The 18,324-nt window shown below is 43.4% G+C and overlaps 1 long non-coding RNA gene across 3 annotated transcripts in view; it reads left to right on the top strand.

Moving 5' to 3' along the window:
- LOC115276580 overlaps positions 1-18,324 on the top strand; it is a 91,553-nt gene that overhangs the window by 18,482 nt on the left and 54,747 nt on the right. The window contains exon 1 of one of the 3 annotated variants that reach the window (XR_003902008.1): positions 13,133-13,196. The exons of the other annotated variants lie outside the window; for them this stretch is intronic. This is a non-coding gene — a long non-coding RNA (uncharacterized LOC115276580). Of the gene's footprint in view, positions 1-13,132; positions 13,197-18,324 lie in introns of those variants that run through there. 3 annotated transcript variants of the gene reach the window in all.

Here is an 18,324-nt window from a genome sequence, read left to right as displayed (position 1 = left end):
GTGACCTCTGTCAGGGATTATGATCTACAAATACCCACATGGTCAAGAGGAAATATGAGATGACACAGCTAGCAGCTTTCGGTGAATTCAAATTTCGGGGGACAGAAGAGAACACAGTTCAGGATGTGGAAAATAGTAGGTGATGGTGGGATCCTTTAGAAGAGAAGGAGCATCCTGGTCGTGCTGAATCCTCCTCACTTTCTGGTTTTCAAATCAAGTCCTCCTCATTTCCTGGTTTTCAAATTAGTCCAGTTGCCTCCACTCTTCCTGTCTCACCTAATAAAATGTATTAATCTATATTTCCTGGTCATTATCACCTCTCAGACTACAGAAGAGCTGAGGTCCTCTCTCTCTAGAGTTGCTTTCCTGTGTAGTCTTGTGTAGACACCAGAGTGATGCAGATTTGATCATGTCTTGTCAAGATTGCTGCTGACACTTTGTGTTTCGGCCTTTATCACGGCCATCTGCCCTGCCCCTCTGCAGTCTCTCCAGGCTGGACTCTACCCATGTTCTTCCTCCACAATCCCCTTTCTTCCCTGGAGGGTCCCGCCTTACTCCGATCTTTCCAGCCTCAGGCATGCACTGTTCCCTCTGAGCCTTTGCACATGTGACATTAACTCACTCACAAAATGACTACATCAAGCCTGGTCCTTAGTTCCAGTTAGGCATTGGAAGAGATAAAGGAGAATAGAAACAGGAGAGTCATGGTCTTTGTAGGGAAAGATGGTGATTAATCAAATAAGTATCAAATAATCAAATACGCTGTAACATTATAACAGGGGTAAGGAGGAGTATGCTGCAGTGAGCATGTGGGACCCTGTACCAGATCAAAATCTTCCCTGGTAGAGTGATGATGATGATGGAGAGACATTAACTAGGGGGAGAAGGGGAAGGAAGGGTATCCCCAACATGAGGAACAAGATTTGCAAAGGTCCGTTCAGCAAGGAATCCCCTCAGTGGTGATGAATTGTAAGGAAGTCTGTGTGTGGCTGGAATGGGCAGGGGCGAGACTGAGTCCTCCTCAGGGCTGACTCTAATCATGCACAACTTGGGGGAAGGAATGTTTGTCTTATTACAAAAAGGGGTTGAGTGTCACCATAGCATTTTTAGTAGGAGCAGCAGGGCCAACTCTCTAACGGATCATGGTCTCTGTAGAGTGGACTGGGAGAGGGAGGCTGAAAGAATGAGAACCAGGCATTTGTGGGTGGTTGCAGTTATCCAGGCAACTGATGGCCCGGCTGGGATTGGGGTGGTTGTGGAGGACATGGAGACTCTTGAGTTGTTTTGGGAGACATTTGGGGGTGAAGTCAGTAGGACTTGATGGTGGATTAGACAGGAGGGATGAGAAAGAAGGGCATGTGGAAGGAAACTCCAGGTGTTGGGCTGGGTAGCTGAGTGGTGGTGGAGGCAGTCTCCAGAGAGGAGATCATGGAAGAAGATCAGAGAGCATTCACGAGTTTGGTGTTGGACAGGGTATGAGGATCTGTGCAGGTAGAGAGACCATGTGGGCAGGAAGGGGCACTGTTCTACCACACAGAGGGGAGGTCAAGGCTGGAGATCTAGGCTAGTAAGACCCCTTGCAGAAGTCATAACTGAAACTGTGGACTTTGATGCAATTAATTTGGAAGAGAACACAGTGTATGAGGCCTCAGGATCAAGCCTTCAGGAAAGTCAAGATCTGATGAAGAAGGATGAGATTATAAAACACAGAAATCAGTTGATAAGACTAGCTGTGTGTTGATGTCACAGAAGCTAACAGAAGTCAGGGTTTTAAGAAGGAGGGTTAAATGCACACAAGGTGCCAAGGGACATGATGGCCAAAAATATCTCTTGGATTTTTGCTTTGAATTTGGAGAGAACTTTAGGTCATGGTTAGAGGGAGAGGAGACATTCACAGCTGTGCCTTCTGCCTAAAATACTGTTTGCTCCTTTCTTTGCTTGGCTGATCCCTGATTCAATCCTTGGTGGTCTTGACTGAAAGTCCTCTTCTTCCAAGAAACCCTCCATGGTGACTCTTTCCATTTTATCTTTCTCTAAAACCAGCTGGAGGCTTTTAAAATGTGCTTCTAAAACATTAAACTTGTACATATTAGCTTGTGTCATTATACTTCATTTTATTTCCTGGCTTATTGCCTATTTTTTCCTGCCAGATTGTCCAGTCTGAGAGAGCATCATAATCAAATAAACTAACATTGTAGTTATAACCATGTTTATTTAAAAGAATTTCTTAATGTTTATTACTTATTTTTGAGAGAGAGAGAGAGAGAGAAAGCGAAAGTGAGTGAGTGCGACTGAGCGGCGGTTGGGGGGGGGGGGGGGGCAGGGGCAGAGAAAGGGAGACACAGAATCCAAAACAGGCTCCAGGCTCTGAGCTGTCAGCACAGAGTTCGGCGCAGGGCTCAAATGCATGGACTGTGATATCATGACCTGAGTCAACTTAGAGGACTTAACTGACTGAACCCCCCAAATGCCCTAACCATGTTCAATTTACAAACCCATTGCTTAGCAAAGTGCCATACTCTGAGGGGGTGCTTAGGTAATCAGATTGATTAACTGCATACAATAAATCCTGTTAATTTTTCAAATTAGTTAAAAAGCCTGCGCTGATGAGTTTTACGGAGTTATTTCTCATAAGAACAAAGTGTAAGGAGATGATTTGTGATTATTTAGAGGAGCAACTGACTACTTCTATGAGCCAGTTTGGGTCCTAGAGAACTGGTCATTTCAAGCTAATTGAAGAGAGCCTCTTTTAACAGAGAACCGGAAGCTTTTAGGTCATGGGAATGTCACAGGCATAATTTCTCTGAAGTGTAGCAGTCACTCATGACATCCCTGTGGACCAGAGAGGTAGATTGCAAGCTGGCCCAGGCCAGTTGGTTCAGTGCTGCAATTTGGGGAAAAGCATCACGGTGTGCCCTTGGCCCTGAGATTTGAACTAAGATAGATAGTCCATAACTTTTGATCTGATAGCCTTGGAGTCTGCTTTTTATTCTTTTTTTTTTTTTTTTGAAGTTTGTTTATTTTGAAAGAGTGTGTGTGAGTGAGTGCGGGGGAGGGGCAGAGAGCAAGGGAGACAGAAATCTCAAGCAGGCTCTGTACTGTCAGCATGGAGCCCAGTGCAGGGCTCAGTCTCATGAACTGTGAGATCATGACCTGAGCCAAAGCCAAGAGCTGGAAGATTAACTGATTGAGTCACCTGGGCACCCCTGGAGTCTTTGTTTTAGAAATGACAGTTCTTGAATCTTACAATAGTAACTACAAACACTGTAATAGATGAGAAGGGTGGCATCATTTTACATTTTTGCAGATCTCTTTCCTATCTGCTTCTGCATTTAATCTGTTGCAATATGTTATTCTCATTGAAATATATGAAGAGAAGTAGGCCTCACACAGATATGTGGTTGGAAAGAAAGGAGAAACATTTTAATGGAATTTCAGGTAACTGGATATTATTTTCAGATTCTATACCGAAACTTGAAAAGTGGTTAAAGTCTTTAGAGTTATGTGGAATCTGAAATCATATTAACAAGCTTTTCTTATTCAGTTACATTAAAATTGATTAGTCTAACTTCTGCTTTGAGAAAACCTTCTTTTTGTTAATTAAAATTTTTTTTCATTTTATTTTAGAGAGCCTGTGAGTGGGAGAGAGGGGGAGAATCTTAAGCAGGCTCCATGCTCAGTGCCGAGTCCGTCCTGGGGCTCAAAATCATGATTGTCGCTCAACCAACTGAGCCATTCAGACTCCCCAAGAAATCTTTCTCCCATGCTTGATTTTGGAATATTTGTTCATTTGGTTTACTGAGTTAAGAGATCTCCCAGATATTGACACAGTTTATCATATTAAATAATCACCTTTAATAATATGCTCACTGATATTATCAGAAATATCTAAGGGTTGGAAGCTGTTAAGCTTACAGTGGTGCATACAAGTTTTTTGAAATTCTTATTTTCGCTTGAAAGCTCACATTGTTTCATTGGCAATAAATACTATCATTTTTTTTTTACCTGAAGTGACAGGCCTCCTTCATTCATTTTCAAAATATTTTTTTGATGCTTATTTATTTTTGAGAGAGAGAGCGAGAGAGAGTGGGGGAGAAGCAAAGAGAGAGAGACACACAGAATCTGAGGTAGGCTTGAGGCTCTGAGCTGTCAGCACAGAGTCTGACATGGGGCTGGACCCACAAACCATGAGGTCATGACCTGAGCCAAAGTCAGACACTTAACCAACTAGGCACCCCTCCTTCATTCATTTTCAAGAAAATATTTGCCAGGAGCCGTATTTGAATAGCCATCGTATGACTCTCAACCATTCTTTCAGGTAAAAATGCTGCTTCATTAAAAAGTAGCTTGTGATCTTCAAACAGTTGCCCATGGACTTTTGTTTGAAATAAGCATATACTTGGGCATGGCAGCAGAAGCATCTATACTTTCCATTTGGTCACACAGACCATTTAAAAGATATGTACTCAAGAGTTGAGATTTAGTAAAAATAGTAATTTTTATAATTTCATCAAGGATTAAGTGAGCCTACTCTACACGTCCCGCATTCTCCCCACCCCACCTTTTAATGTGAGTGCATACATTGATTTTTGCCAGAATGTCAGCCATTTTTCTACCATTGATTTTGTATCATCAGTACAAATGTCAACATAATAAAATGAGGCAAATAACATTTTAGTATTATTATAAAAATGTTCATGACTCCTTTAGTCCCCCTGAAAGGGTCTCAGGGACCCCTAGATGTCTGTAGACTACACTCAGAGAACTTCTTGACTAACTTAGATAGTCCCTACCTATTGCACTGTCTTGCTTACCTCTTAGTGATGCATGATGGGAAGAGAAATGGTAAATGAGCCAACTTGTACAGACACATCATCCTGTATCACTGAGCATGTAGCTAGAATATACCAATCAAATGAGCAACCAAGCAACTGATTCGGTCCTATCTCTGTCTCTTCTGTTTTCTCACATCTCACTGATATTTGCTTATCAACCCAAAGTTGAGTTCTGGCAGAGATTGCTAGCTGTCCCCCAAGTCCATGGTTTCTTTTTCCTAGACAGCCTCCCTTGATTAGATGAGATGATTGGACTAGGGTCCCACAATAATAGTAGTGAAAGGGCTGTGTGTTCCTTCCAGGCTTGTCCCATTAAAATCCTCCAAGCATGCTACTCTGTGATTTTTCCCTTCCCCTGGCTGGATGTGGATCAGGGTAGAGGCCAATGAGGTAATAGAAGGAACTTTGGAAAGACCATGTGTGGTGATTACAGCACTCTGAATATGCCTCAACACCCACCTAGCACTGTTAAGTGAGCAAGAAAGAAATTTTTGTTGTCCTGAACTTCGTATGATTAGATCTGTTTGTTCTAGCATTAGCTTACCTTTAACTCTGGCTTGAATAATAACCTTTTAATTAGAATTCACGGTGATTCATATTCCTCAATGATATGTAAATTGAAGCTGCACTAAAAGGTAACATCATTCATGACTTCATAGAGCTAGTCTGGAAAAGGGCATATCTTCCTAAACTTATGGAAGTTCTGCTTTTATGTTTTCAGCGAAGGATCTATTTCCAAATTAGGGGGTGATACTAAGTGCAATGAGGAACAAATATTTGTTCCTTAATTATTTGGGGGATTACAGTACTGCATTATTACTTCACATATGTTCCAACCCTAAAATGCATAGCCTTGGATACCCACGGGTGGGAGACAGGGAATTAAGAAGGAAATTGGAAATGTATTCCATGAAAGATACAATGAGAAAAGTAATTGAAGATAAGGTATTATAAATAGAATGGCTCAGGAGCTTGAGAACTGCTTTCAAAAAATGGATATACTTTTTCAAGGGGAAGTAATTGAGTAGATTCCAAATTTAAAACCCTTGGGGAATTGGTACTTTTTTTCCTAATTACTGATCCTTTCTCTTTGGTTTGTGAATAGGAAGCTAATTCCCCCCTAGTGTTGGTTCGATAGAAATGCAATTACAAAAATAATGGATGGGATCCAGGATGTTATTAAACTTTTTTCACTTTGCTCTTGTTTGTATTAAACCCAAGTCCACATTTTAAGCAAATAACTGGGCTATTTTCATAAACATTATTGTATATCGTGTGATCCATGATCTATGTCTGTCTCAATGATGTTGCTTCCATTGATTCTACAATGATCATTTCCATCTTGGCGGTCCGCGGTGATCAATTTTATGATCATTTCATTATTTTAAAAAATAACACCTAAATTGAGTTGCCATTAAGTCGATTAAAAAAATTCTAAGTACCTTTATGCATTAATTTGATAAAACTTTACTCAGCACACATGTACACTAGGTGCTGAAGAAACAAAAATATATAAGCAGCTCTTGTTTTTAAGGAAATCACAGTCCATTGGGGAACTCACATACTGTACTGGTCAAGTAGACTAAGTAATGGAGCAGTAACAACTCTCTAAATTTCAGCGTTTTAATGCAACCCACATTTATTTCGTGTTCATACTTCCTGTCTGATAAAGTAAGCAGGGGGCTCTGTTGGAAGAGGAAATGGAGAGGAGGTGACCACTGGTTGGCTTGTGATCTGGGTCCCAGGCAAGCAGAGGCTCCTTATTCCCTCCCACGTCCACGTCTGTTCCCAGACCAGCAGGTATTTCAAAGATGTAGCCTTGAGAGAGTAAGGTGGTGCCAAGACTTGGACAGTTTTCATGACTGAATCCAGTTGAGGACTCTGTCTAAACTCTGAAGGTTCTGGAGGACTGGCACAGAGATCCACTTGTCTTGTGGTCACCAGCCACCAGCTACATGTGTAACATATGCCTGTTAAAAGTGCCACCCACCAATTGGAGTCACTGGCCTCTTTCTTGAGTCTCTCCTTGCCCTTTGTGTACCAGGGGCCAGTTTCCAATTTCCTCTTGTGAAGCCCCCAACGATGTGAACAAACAGGCTCCCAGGCTCAGGGACTTCATCTCCTTGCGGGACATCCCCAGGGTCTCTCTGATGGGGGAAAGGACGCTGGTCACTTGCACACTGATTTTTAAAGCTTCTACCCAAGGTGACAGCCGTGAGCCATGTTTTGGTAATATTTTGTTGACTGAAGCAAGGCAAAAGGCTATGACTACAGGAGAGTGAAAGTTCAATCTTAAAATGTGTTCTGAAAGGAAGGAGCAATAGAATGTTTGTGGACAGGCATTTAACAACCACATGTGTAAATGGATGCTTACAGTGCAGCAGAGACTAGACAGTCAAGGCATTGGGAGATCTGATACGGCAGTAAGTGTTGTGAAAGTTTGCACAGGATACTGATCAACACTGAGGTGGAATGAACTTGAGATTAGAGCAATGGGGTTGAGTGAGAAACTACATAAGAATCTCTTCCCTAGGGGCACCTGGGTGGCTCAGTTAAGTGTCTGACTTCGGCTCAGGTCATGATCTCACTGCTCGTGAGTTTGAGTCCCACGTCAGGCTCTATGCTGACAACTCACAGCTCAGAGCCTGGGGCCTGCTTCCCATTCTGTCTTTTTCTCTCTGTGTCTCCCCCACTTGCACTCTGTCTCTCTTAAATATATATAAATCTCTCCCCTGAGGAAGCTTCCTCAAAGCCCTGGACTCCCTCAGATCTTCCCAGAAACTTCCTCTCTTTGCCGCTTCCTCTCCCCCTCCTCCATAACTGTACTTCAGTTTAGTGTCTCTCTCTCCTGCCAGATTTTCATCACCACCAGGGCAGAGACGGTGTCTCTCTTCACAGCTTTGTCTGAGAAATGTTTGTTGGATGACGTGTGGTCTGGCGCATGGAAGGCACACAAAGACTGTTGAGTGACTTTTGGATAGCCAAGGTAAAGCTGGCCCGAGAGTGAAGGACTGAGGGCCATCCTGCAAGGAGGCACAGACCCTTCAGCAAGCAGCAGGGCCTTTTTGAGAAGGGAAAGGTACGAAGCTTGTGGCTAGCTCGCTCCCTCCAAGAGGCGTTTTTCCTCATGCATAGCCTAATTGCCGTTTTAAGAGAAAGCAAGTCGGTGTTCTATTTCTAAAGCACTCTGGGGTGTCTAACCCCCCATTTTTCTCTTGTCTCTCTGCTTTGATGAGCTCAGACCACCAGCTGGGTGAGGCTTCTATACTGTGGATAAATGTCCACAAGGGGCGTTATCCAGGCCACCGACCTCATTTTCACTTGTGATTCAAGCCCAAACTTTAACCTTTCTCCAGAGGAGTAGATAATGCATTAACACCTCTAACCACTCTACTGGCTCCCAGGGCACAGGGGTATCTGTCGTGTTCCAGGCCTACGCATATCGGCCATTTGCTTCTGATAATCACAGCCCGGGAAATTATTTCAGACACCAGGGAGGGGCTGTGTAGAGAGCGAAGAAGGGTTTCTCCTAGAAATGGAACTGTTTTCTCTGGGCGCCCCTGGCTTAGAGACGTCGCTCATTAAAGTCACCAGGCAATCTGATTTGGATTCCAGAGATGTGGCGGCCTCCCCTTATTTCCAAATACGTTTTCAGCAGCCCACCCAATTCCCACCGGTCTCCCGTAGGCTCTGCTGGGGGTGAGCAGCAGCATTTTTCCAGGGTGGGAGCTGCTGATTCTTGGTCAGATGTCTTATTTATTTATTTTAATTTTTTTTTAAAGCTTTGAGAGTGAGCGAGCACGCATGCGGGTGTGCACAAGCGGAGGAGGGGTGGAGAGAGGACCCCAAGTAGGCTCTGCATTGTCAGGGCAAAGCCCGATGAAGGGCTCACACTCGCAAACCTTGAGATCATGACCTGAGCTGCAGTCGGCCACTTAACCGACGGAGCCCCCCCAGGTCCCTGGGTCAGATGTTATAAATGGAGGCTTCACGACCCTGGGCCGAAAACTGGCAGACGTTCACTTACATCAGGACGGAGCTGGTCAAACAGAAGCAGATGGCAGGCCTGTGTCAGCCCCTTGAGCACCTGCCCTGGCTAACTCACTGTGGCAGCTCAGAGAAATGGTGCGGTGATGTCACTGAATATTTCCTCTGACAGGAGCATGAAGTGATTTAAAACAAACAAAAACAACAAACCCCAGCAAGTTACAGTGAGGAAATTAAATGGCCGCTTGCATATGTATTTTCTTTATTGCTGTACACTTACTTTCTCAATTAAAAGAGAAGTAACCATTCGGGACCCTTCCTATCTGCCCACCTGGGTTACAAATACCTTATACCTGCACTGGTTGCTTCTAGTCTCCTATAGCTATTTATTTATTTATTAAAGTTTTTTTGTGTCTTTCTTTTTTATTTTGAGAGAGAGAAATAGGGACAGAGTGAGTGGGAGAGGGGCAGAGAAAGAGGGAGGCACAGAATCCAAAGCAGACTCCAGGCTCTGAGCTGTCAGCACAGAGCCCGATACAGGGCTTGAACCTACGGACTGTGAGATCATGACCGGTGCCAAAGTCAGATGCTTCACCGACTGAGCCACCCAGGCGCCCCCATGTAGCTATTTAATTAAGTTCACTTCCTCAGTTGTACAAGTCCCATTCAAATACCCCATGGCCATGTGTGACTAGTGTAGCTGCCATATTAAACATTTCTGTCATTCCAGTATATTCTCTCAGGCAGTGCTGGCTTTGAGCATGGTTCTCCAAAATGGGATGTAGGATCCCCACTCGGGTGGAGAAGAAAATATCAGACCTCTTTATGCCGTCTAGTTCTAGGGAGTATATTTTGAGATGGAGTTTAATATACAGTGAATGCGTTAGGTAGTGCTCTCAGGATTAATTCCTGTAGAGGAGGTGAAGGAAGGGGGGTTTGGGGAGGACAAGAGGGAAAAGCTGGGTTATGGTTCAGTTCCAGGAAACACCTCCTCTAACCCACAGGGAACTCTGAAATTAGAAAAGACTTAAGAGTTATCCAAACTTGTTGCCAGGACTCTGGCCCTTTTTACTACAGTAAGTGACCAGTCATGGATCAAGGCTGCCCCTGGGAAGCTATTTGGTTTTCTTGTACTAGATGTTATGAATGTTCAAAATTCATTAGTGCAGTGGTAAATGAGCATCATTTGTAAACAAATATGTGTACACATTAAGAGGTTCATGCTAAGCAGAACTCATCAGGAGACACATACTTATTTAAAACAATTTTTAATGTTTTATTTTTTCTGGGGAGAGAGAAAGAGACAGAGCAGGGGGAGGAGCAGAGGGAGAGGGAGACAGAATCCAAAGGAGGCTCCAGGCTCCGAGCTGTCAGCAACAGAGTCGGATGCGGGGCTTGAACTCACAAACTGTGAGATCATGACCTGGGCTGAAGTCTGATGCTTAATCGACTGAGCCACCCGGGTGCCTCAAGGATGTGCAGATTTAAAAAGCTTGGAATTCAACCGATTTAGACCCTGGATTGAAAACCAGATTTTTACTCTTGCAGTTTTGAAATACTTATTGCAAATTGGTGGCCAGCTGGTCTAATCCAGCAGTAGACTAGCTGGCTCAATCAGAGTAGCACTTTCTTTTTCTTTTTCATTCTCTAACTTCCATGTTTATGGCTGTGCAGTGACTTTAGGCTGTGGCCCACCCCAGATAACTAGAGGGCTCATGTCTGGCTGTTGTCTTAAGCTGAGTGATTTCTCATGTTTGTGTGGTCTCTTTGAGCCCTGAGGGCCTCTGAGTCTGCCACCCCTAGGTTTGTACAGTTGCAGAAGGGAACAATGTGTCCCATGCTGAAGGCAGTAGAAGAAATATATATAAATATTACCTAATTTTCTTGAGTACCCACTGAGCTAGGTATGAGTATTATGGGATAAGATAGGTGGCCCCACCAATGACAAGGAGATGGTGATAAGACTTTTAGCAGAGAGGTCTTACAAGTTTTTTCACTTTTGAAAGCCTTTATTTTGATTTTAGCTCTCAGAGATTTTGAGGCAGAGAAATTCATAAGCCAGGGGCCACAAAATCCAGTGCCTACTAGAGACCAGTAGTCAATGTGAACAAAGGAACCAGTCCAGTGTGAGGTAATAAGGTACGGTGTTATCTTTCGTGACCTGGAGAGTTCATGTCCTCTCTTCAGAAGGTGGCTGCTGTGGTCAGGGAGAATATTAGTAATGTGACCATTGTTTCGATTTTCAAGACATGCTGGGCCTGTCACTGAAAGTAGGAGATGTAGTGAAATCTGACATTTACACATTGGTCCTCATTTCAAAAGTGTGGGTCAAAAGAAACACATATGGGCTACTAGTCAATCTCTGAGACTCCAGATGGCTGGGACCACAGCCCAACCTCAAGAAGGCAGAGGCTCAGGTTTGAGAAGTTGGTGGGCCATTCACATCTTCCCGCCTCTCAGAGGACGTTGACTCTGGGACATCTGTCTGCTATCTGGTCTGAGGCCTGAGCCCCTCACTTTCAAAGTCAATAGAAGTTTCCATTGAAGCTGTTGGGGCCCATATCATGAATGTTCCTTGACTGCTGCTTCTGTTAATTTCATAAAACTAGCCAGCCTGCACATGTGGCCTTTGCTGTACTTCTGTGGCCTTGTTGGCTCTTGCTGACCATCACCTTGGGCCTACAGACTAATTATAGAATGACACTCTTGTTACCACCTGCTGGCATGTGTTTGCTCTTTGACTTAGGAGAGGAAGAAAGCCAGAAAAGGGATATAGTGAGATGAAAACACCCACTTTTGGGTCCCAACTTATGGTGGCTTTGTGCCATCACTACCCTGGTCAGAAAATTTTTATCCAACTTGTAGTTTTCCCCATAAACAAGGACACGAAAAGGTTGAACAGTTAATTCTCCCTGAAGCAAAACCCTCTAGCCCTGAGGATGTTCCCTAGAACAACACAAATCCTAACTATTGGGTAGTTAATGGGTGGTTATTATTTTGTTCTTTTGAGCAAAGGATGATGGATGGGGCCAAGATTCTGAAGCAATGGTATGGAATCTACTCTCTTGGGGGTAAGAGCCCAAGGAAATTCCAGAATCTTTTCCATTTTCATGACATGATGTTGAAAAGAGGGCTTTTGTGATACCCATTTTGTTGAGAGTTTACTCTTTAATACAGGAGCTTTCTAGTAGTTTCCTCTATACAGTGTAGTTTCTTAACCATTTAATGAAGTAGAGTTTCTTCCTTAATTTTAATTTCTTTTTTATTATTTTTAATTAAAAATTTTTTATTAATGTTTATTTTTGAGAGAGAGAGAGAGAGAGAGAGAGAGAGAGTGCAAGCAGGGGAGGGGCAAAGAGAGAGGGAGACACAGAATCTGAAGCTGATTCTAGGCTCTCAGCTGTCAGCACAGAACCCGACTCGGGGCTCGAACTCAGAAACCGTGAGATCACGACCTGATCTGAAGTTGGATGCTTAACCTACTGAGCCACCCAGGTGCCCCTCACTTTAATTCTTCTTAACAAGTCCTTTGATCTGTCTTTATAAAGCTCACATTTAAAAAATCCCATTGTATTTAGTTCCATGTAGTTATTTTGGACAAGTTCGCCCAAATAGTAAGTAGAGTTATTTCCCAGGCGGTATCCCTACAGCCTGAATGATCAAAACCCCTTCCTAGACCCAGGCCTCTTCCTCTTTGCTTGTGGTCCTTGCAGGGAGTAAATTATGCAGATGTGGCCACTGCCCTGTGGAATCTGACAGAAAGAGACAGATTCATACATATCTATTTAAGCAAGTCAATAAATATGCCTCTTCTTTAAAAAAAAAAATTATTCTGAGAGAGTAAGCATAGGAGGGACAGAGAGGGAGAGAGAGAGAGAATCCCAAGCTGGCTCTGTGCTGTCATTGTGGAGCCTGACACAGGGCTCGAACCCACAAACTATGAGATCATGACATGGGCTTAACCAACTGAGCCACCCAGGAGCCCCTGGTTCTTCCAGTAGGTGTGGGATGAAGAGTGGGGAGCTTGGGGCTGACATGTCCAGAGTTTGGCAAGAAAAACCTTTCTCAATAAGCTTTAAGCACATCGGTTTCTCGAAGGAAAGGAGATAGAATTTTAGAAGCGCTTAAAAGAGAGCTGGAAATGAGAGGATATTCTTTCCTATTTAAAAGAAATTCATCCTTCTGTCCATCCTACCAGTATTTGCTGAGTGATCATGAGTTTGTCCAGGCGATTCAGCCTAATGTTGACCAATCACTTCTGTATCCCAGTTTCTTTCAGGACCATCAGCCTCCTTTTGGACCACCCTGGTCCCAACCGCAACCTGTCTCTGCTCTGTGTCTAGGCTGGTCTGTAGCCACTGTCTTGCTCCTTCTGTGAGTTCCCCTCCAATGTCATGTGGGTTGCCTAAAGAGGGCTCTGATATTAGCTCACTGTGCCTTGTCAGTTCAAATCAAGTCACGGCAGCCCAAGGCCCCCCGCCCCCCGCTCCGTGGGCAAGTGCTTGACAGTTCTCCTTGTCAGCCCACCGTTGAAAGGCAGGCAGCAGCAGCAGCAGCGAATGGGAACCCAGTTAATTAGCAGTGACGACTACCAGGTTGGGATTTTTTGTTTAATGCTTAGTTAATTTCACAGTAATTGAATTTAGACTTGGCTTACATAGACTGGGGTGAAAGGCTCTGTGTGGAGCTCCAGCATTTTCCAGGAGAGAGAAAAAGGCTATTGTTCTGTATGTGCCTGGCCTCCTCTCCTGAACTCTGTGAACATTTGGAGGCTTGGAATTTCCCACAGGGGGGATGTTTAGGTGCGTGTGAGACAAGTAGAGCGCAGTGGCACCCTCTGTCCAGAGGGGTAGGGAGCAGAATTGGGATCTGCATATCTGTGTAAGGAGGAAACAGTGGCACTTGAATGATTTTTCTAGGTGCTGGTCCCAGGGATGGGCTCTTTACGCACATCCTTCTGTTTCTTCTTGGACAGAAGGTGTCCTGGGACATCTTGATCTTGATTACGGGGACATGGCTTACAGCATACAGTGGCAGCGGAGAGATTGTCACAGTTTTCAGAGCACATGGCTTCCACCTGTGTATAGTATGAAGGTGGTCCGGGATATTTGTTCTTCGGAGGTTCCTGAGTGTCTCTTGAGACTGTGTGTTTTGAGTTTGTGAATCTGTCCTGGGGTTTTTCTAATTCGAGACTGTAATTTTCACTGTGAATAATTTATAAAGGGCACCATTATGAAAGGTGCAAATGGTGTGGTTATAGAATCACCATCCCTCAAGGGGAAGAGAATTGTCTTTATTGAAAAGACAGTGGCGGAGTTTTGGTGTGGATTCTATTGTTCTCATCTTTGTCAGCACTGATGGCTTCCCCATGTAACATACTGGGGACTGTCCAGGGAAATCAGGACCTGTGCTTACTCCATCCCTCTCACCTTCCCCACACTTGACATCTATGGAATGGATATGAGTCTCTTTATCTTGAGGTTTAAGAATTCATAAAATTTAAAAATCCAGGGAAAATATGGCAGTGTAAGGCTAGTCTAATTAGTGATTAACTCTTGCTGCTCTAATATTTGAAGTTTTGCAGAACTTTTCTGAGAACTTTTAGTCTCTCATTACAGCGTCCTTTCCTCTTGTGAATTCAATAGATTCTCTTACCCCTTTTAAGGTATCAGTGATAGCTTCTAAATTTTACATTTATTTTTTTTCCTGCAAACTCCCCATTTCCTTTATTTTGATCTCTTCTTCCTTTTTAAAGTTTTCTCTTGATATCTGATAATCCTTGGTTGCTTGCTCATGATTTATGGTGTGGGACCGAAAAATGAATTAGAATCTCTGAATGTGTGGGGAATGGAGAACTCACTGATTTTGTGCTTTGCCCAAGGGGTGATGTGAGCAAATTGTTTGCTGTGGAACCCCTAATGTCATTTTCTTCATGTCTCTCCTCCAGGTGAGTCAGGTTGCCAAGAAGACTGTTAGATCTGTTATAGATAAAGGTCTGGCAGCTGATGGTCCTGGGATATAGTGCTAGGAGCCAGTGGAAGGAGGCTGAAGGTCCCTGTGATACATGCGTAGAGTATATGACCTATATTCATCAGGAACAGTACCCAGGTCCTCACCTGGCTTGGCATCCACCAGTTCAGAGAGCCTCTCTCTCTCTCTCTCTTTTAAATTTTTAACATTTATTTTTTATTTTATTAAAAAATATTTTGTTTGTTTTTGATACAGAGAGAGACAGAGCATGAGAGGGAGAGAGGCAGAGAGAGAGGGAGACACAGAATCCGAAGTAGGCTCCAGGCTCTGAGCTGTCATCACAGAGCCTGATGTGGGGCTCAACCTTATGCACCATGAGATCAAGACCTGAGCCAAAGTTGGGCCCTTAAAGGTCTGAGCCACCCAGACACTCCAGAGAGTCTTTGTTTTACATGGAGAATAAACCTAGAGACTTTTGTCAGGGTTGGTGAAGAGCACTTACCCAGTGGTGTAGGAAAGAGGTAGAAATCTAGGACCTAATTGGTTTTCAAACAAGTTTCACAGAATCTGTTTCCTTATGACCCCTGCTTCCCCTTCCTAACGCTCACCCTCTAGTTCCAGAAGTTGGCAGTGCAGCTTGTTCCTTAGATTTTTAAGGATTCTGCATTCTGATTTGGGTTTTGAAAGGGAACAAAATTAGACATGCGTGGTCATTCTGCCATCTTAACCTAGAGTGCTGTATCCGGTCTTTCAATTCCTTTATTTCTTTGCACATATTAAGCATTGTGTACGTTAAACATTCAATATATTTTATAGTTGAGTATTCTAATATCTGAGGTCTTTCTGGGCTTGCTTCTGTTGGTTATTGTCCCTGTTGATGCTTGTTGTTGGTAACTTTTTCTTTTGTGAGTTGTGTGAACTTGACTGTCAGTCCGTTCAGGTTAATTATAACCTGGAGGGAATTTGTTGAAGCTGGTTTGGTAGATGCTTTTGCTAGAGATGTAAGGGCACTGTCATCTTGGATCTAGTGTAACTTCTCAATTTCAGATTCTTTTGACCACACAAAAAGTGTGAGGGCCAGCCTGTGGTCTCAAATTCCCAGCTGCATGCCTCTGAAGGGCAAATTTTTTTCATTAGTTAGGTCTTTTCTAGTTGTTGTGGTCCTTTGGGAGGCTAGTTTCATAAGGGGGCTCCAGTTCAATTGTCTGTCTAGGGCGGGCCCCAGGGATCACCATTTGCCCCTTAGATGTGAGATTCTTAAAAATGAAGCTCTGACCTGAGGTCTGTGCCTGGCATTTCAGCCGCTGGTAGCTTGGGGTTGGCCGTCTCCTTGGCTGCCCACAGTCTCTTTTTCTCAGGCCTCAGAGAATTTCCTCCACTTGCGTGCATGTTTTCGATGCGCACATGAGAGCACATTTACAGGAACGGGTACCTGTTTTCTGCATTTCTGCAATGAATTGAGCCAAGGAAGTTGACTTTATCTGATGGTTCTGTCTCCTGTTGCCACAGGTCCCAAGTCCAAGTTCAAGGTCAGCAGTGGGCCATTTGCCATGGTAGTCTCCTCACCCTTCCCCAACGACTGCACGCTGCCATGGACCATATTTCTACCTTGCTCAGAAACATTCTGGGGTTCCTCGTTCCCCTTCTTGCTCCCTCCTCTCCACCCTGGCTGTTCTCAGGTCTCCCTCTGCTCTTTTCTTCCTGTAATGTCTTCTCTTGGAACGCCACTTCCGACCGCCATGGTCCCGCCTTCCCCTAGTCTTCCTACCTTCACTCTTGCTCACAGGGGATCCTCCACTTGGCATTGTCCTCACTTCCTCTGTCCCGTATGGCTGGTCTACATCTCAGTTATCCTTCATGACTTGTTTCCAAAACTACCTCCTCCTGGGTGCCTCGCCACCAAAAGTGAGCTTTCCCTGGACACTTTTTCTAAATTCCATGTGCTTCTGTGTACTGTTTTGGGGGACATATACTTTCATACATATGCCTTCAAATTCTGGCTGCTGAGAGCTGGAAAATTTGTAAAAGGGAGATTCAGAAGAATGTATTATCTCGAAAAAAAGTAAAGAAATCAGATGGGTTGAAATGAGTATTAATCTTGAGTGTATTTAAGACATAACTTTCTGTCTCTCTCTGTATTTAATAGTCACATTGCTTATTTAAAAATCCACATGCAGGTAAATGTGCAAATCTTAAATGTAAAGCTCCCTGATTTTTATGTATATACCTAGGTAGCCCCTCTTTGATGAATATAGAAAATCTCTATCACTTCAGAAAGATCTTACTCAAATCCATAGCCACCTCCCTCCCATCCCAAGGTAACCACTTAAATTGAAGATAGCAAGATAAAGGAAAAGAATCTAATCTCAGCATCTCTGTCTTTGGGCTGATGAGATTATTGTGATTCTGTTTACTTTAATAGCGATTACTGGTATGTTTGGATTTATGCTAGGATCTAGTAATTTTGTGTTCTCTATTTACAGTAGTTGTGTCTATTTTAATTTCCCCTTGTGTTTTATTAATCAAATTTAATTAGTTTGCTATGTATACTGCTATTTCTATAGATGAAAAAACTCTCACATACTTGCCTTAAGCCTAAAATTAATCAATATCTCAATTCTCCCTTGAGAGACACAAGATCTTGGAACGCTTTAATTCCAACATCTTCCCACATTCTTTTATATTATTTATATCTAGTTTGATTTCACTTTAAGAAAACTTATTTAATGACTCAATATTAATTTTTACCATCATTTCCTGCTTAGTTTTGATCTTCTTTACCAATTTCTTTGCTAACTGTTCCTTCTCACATCCTGCTCCATATGTTGAAGACCCATTTTCTTCTTCCTCGTGTGCATCCTTTCATATTTTTCTCAGACAGGAAACATCTGTGAGTAAGAAACCCTCATAGTTTTGAATGAAAACACTTCTGTCCTACTTGTACTTTTGATGGAGACTTGCGATTTCCAAACTGATAGTTACTTTTCCTCAGTGCCTGGCTTGTCGGAGGTTTTCTGTTTGTTTTTTCTAAATTCCAATATTACAGACGGAACTGACCTTTGTGACTCATAGCGTTTTCCAAGAGACTGTCCCCAGGTCTGGTTAAAATGCATATAAAGCCACACTCTTGTCTCTGGAGTGGCCTTAGAAAGAAACTTTTAGTCCGGAGGCCGCGTCTTCTCTGACAGCTCTGCAGACAACTGTCCCAACTTACTTTTCGACTTGAACGTGGGCTTACAAATGGGGTGGGAGAGCAGACGTGCTGTGGTCTTCCATGCCAGTGCCCTCTGTCAGGCCCTCATCAACCACTCCCTGTTCTCTTGTATTTGCTTTTTCTGCCTTACCCTTGAAGGCATTTGAGTTAATCTTTACCACTGGGGTATCCCTCTCTATACTAGATCTACAGTCATTCTCTGTATATGTGAGTTCATTCCAGTATATTCTAGGCACTCATCCTCTGCAAGGCACTAGTGGATGGTGGGGGGTGGGGGTGGGGAGAGCAGCGAATGAGAGAGACCCCAAGTCCCTAATC

The sequence above is a fragment of the Suricata suricatta genome, chromosome 13 (assembly GCF_006229205.1).
Source record: "Suricata suricatta isolate VVHF042 chromosome 13, meerkat_22Aug2017_6uvM2_HiC, whole genome shotgun sequence".
NCBI lineage: Eukaryota > Metazoa > Chordata > Mammalia > Carnivora > Herpestidae > Suricata > Suricata suricatta.
Note: the sequence above shows the minus strand (reverse complement) of the source record. Positions and strands in the feature narration are given on the sequence as shown.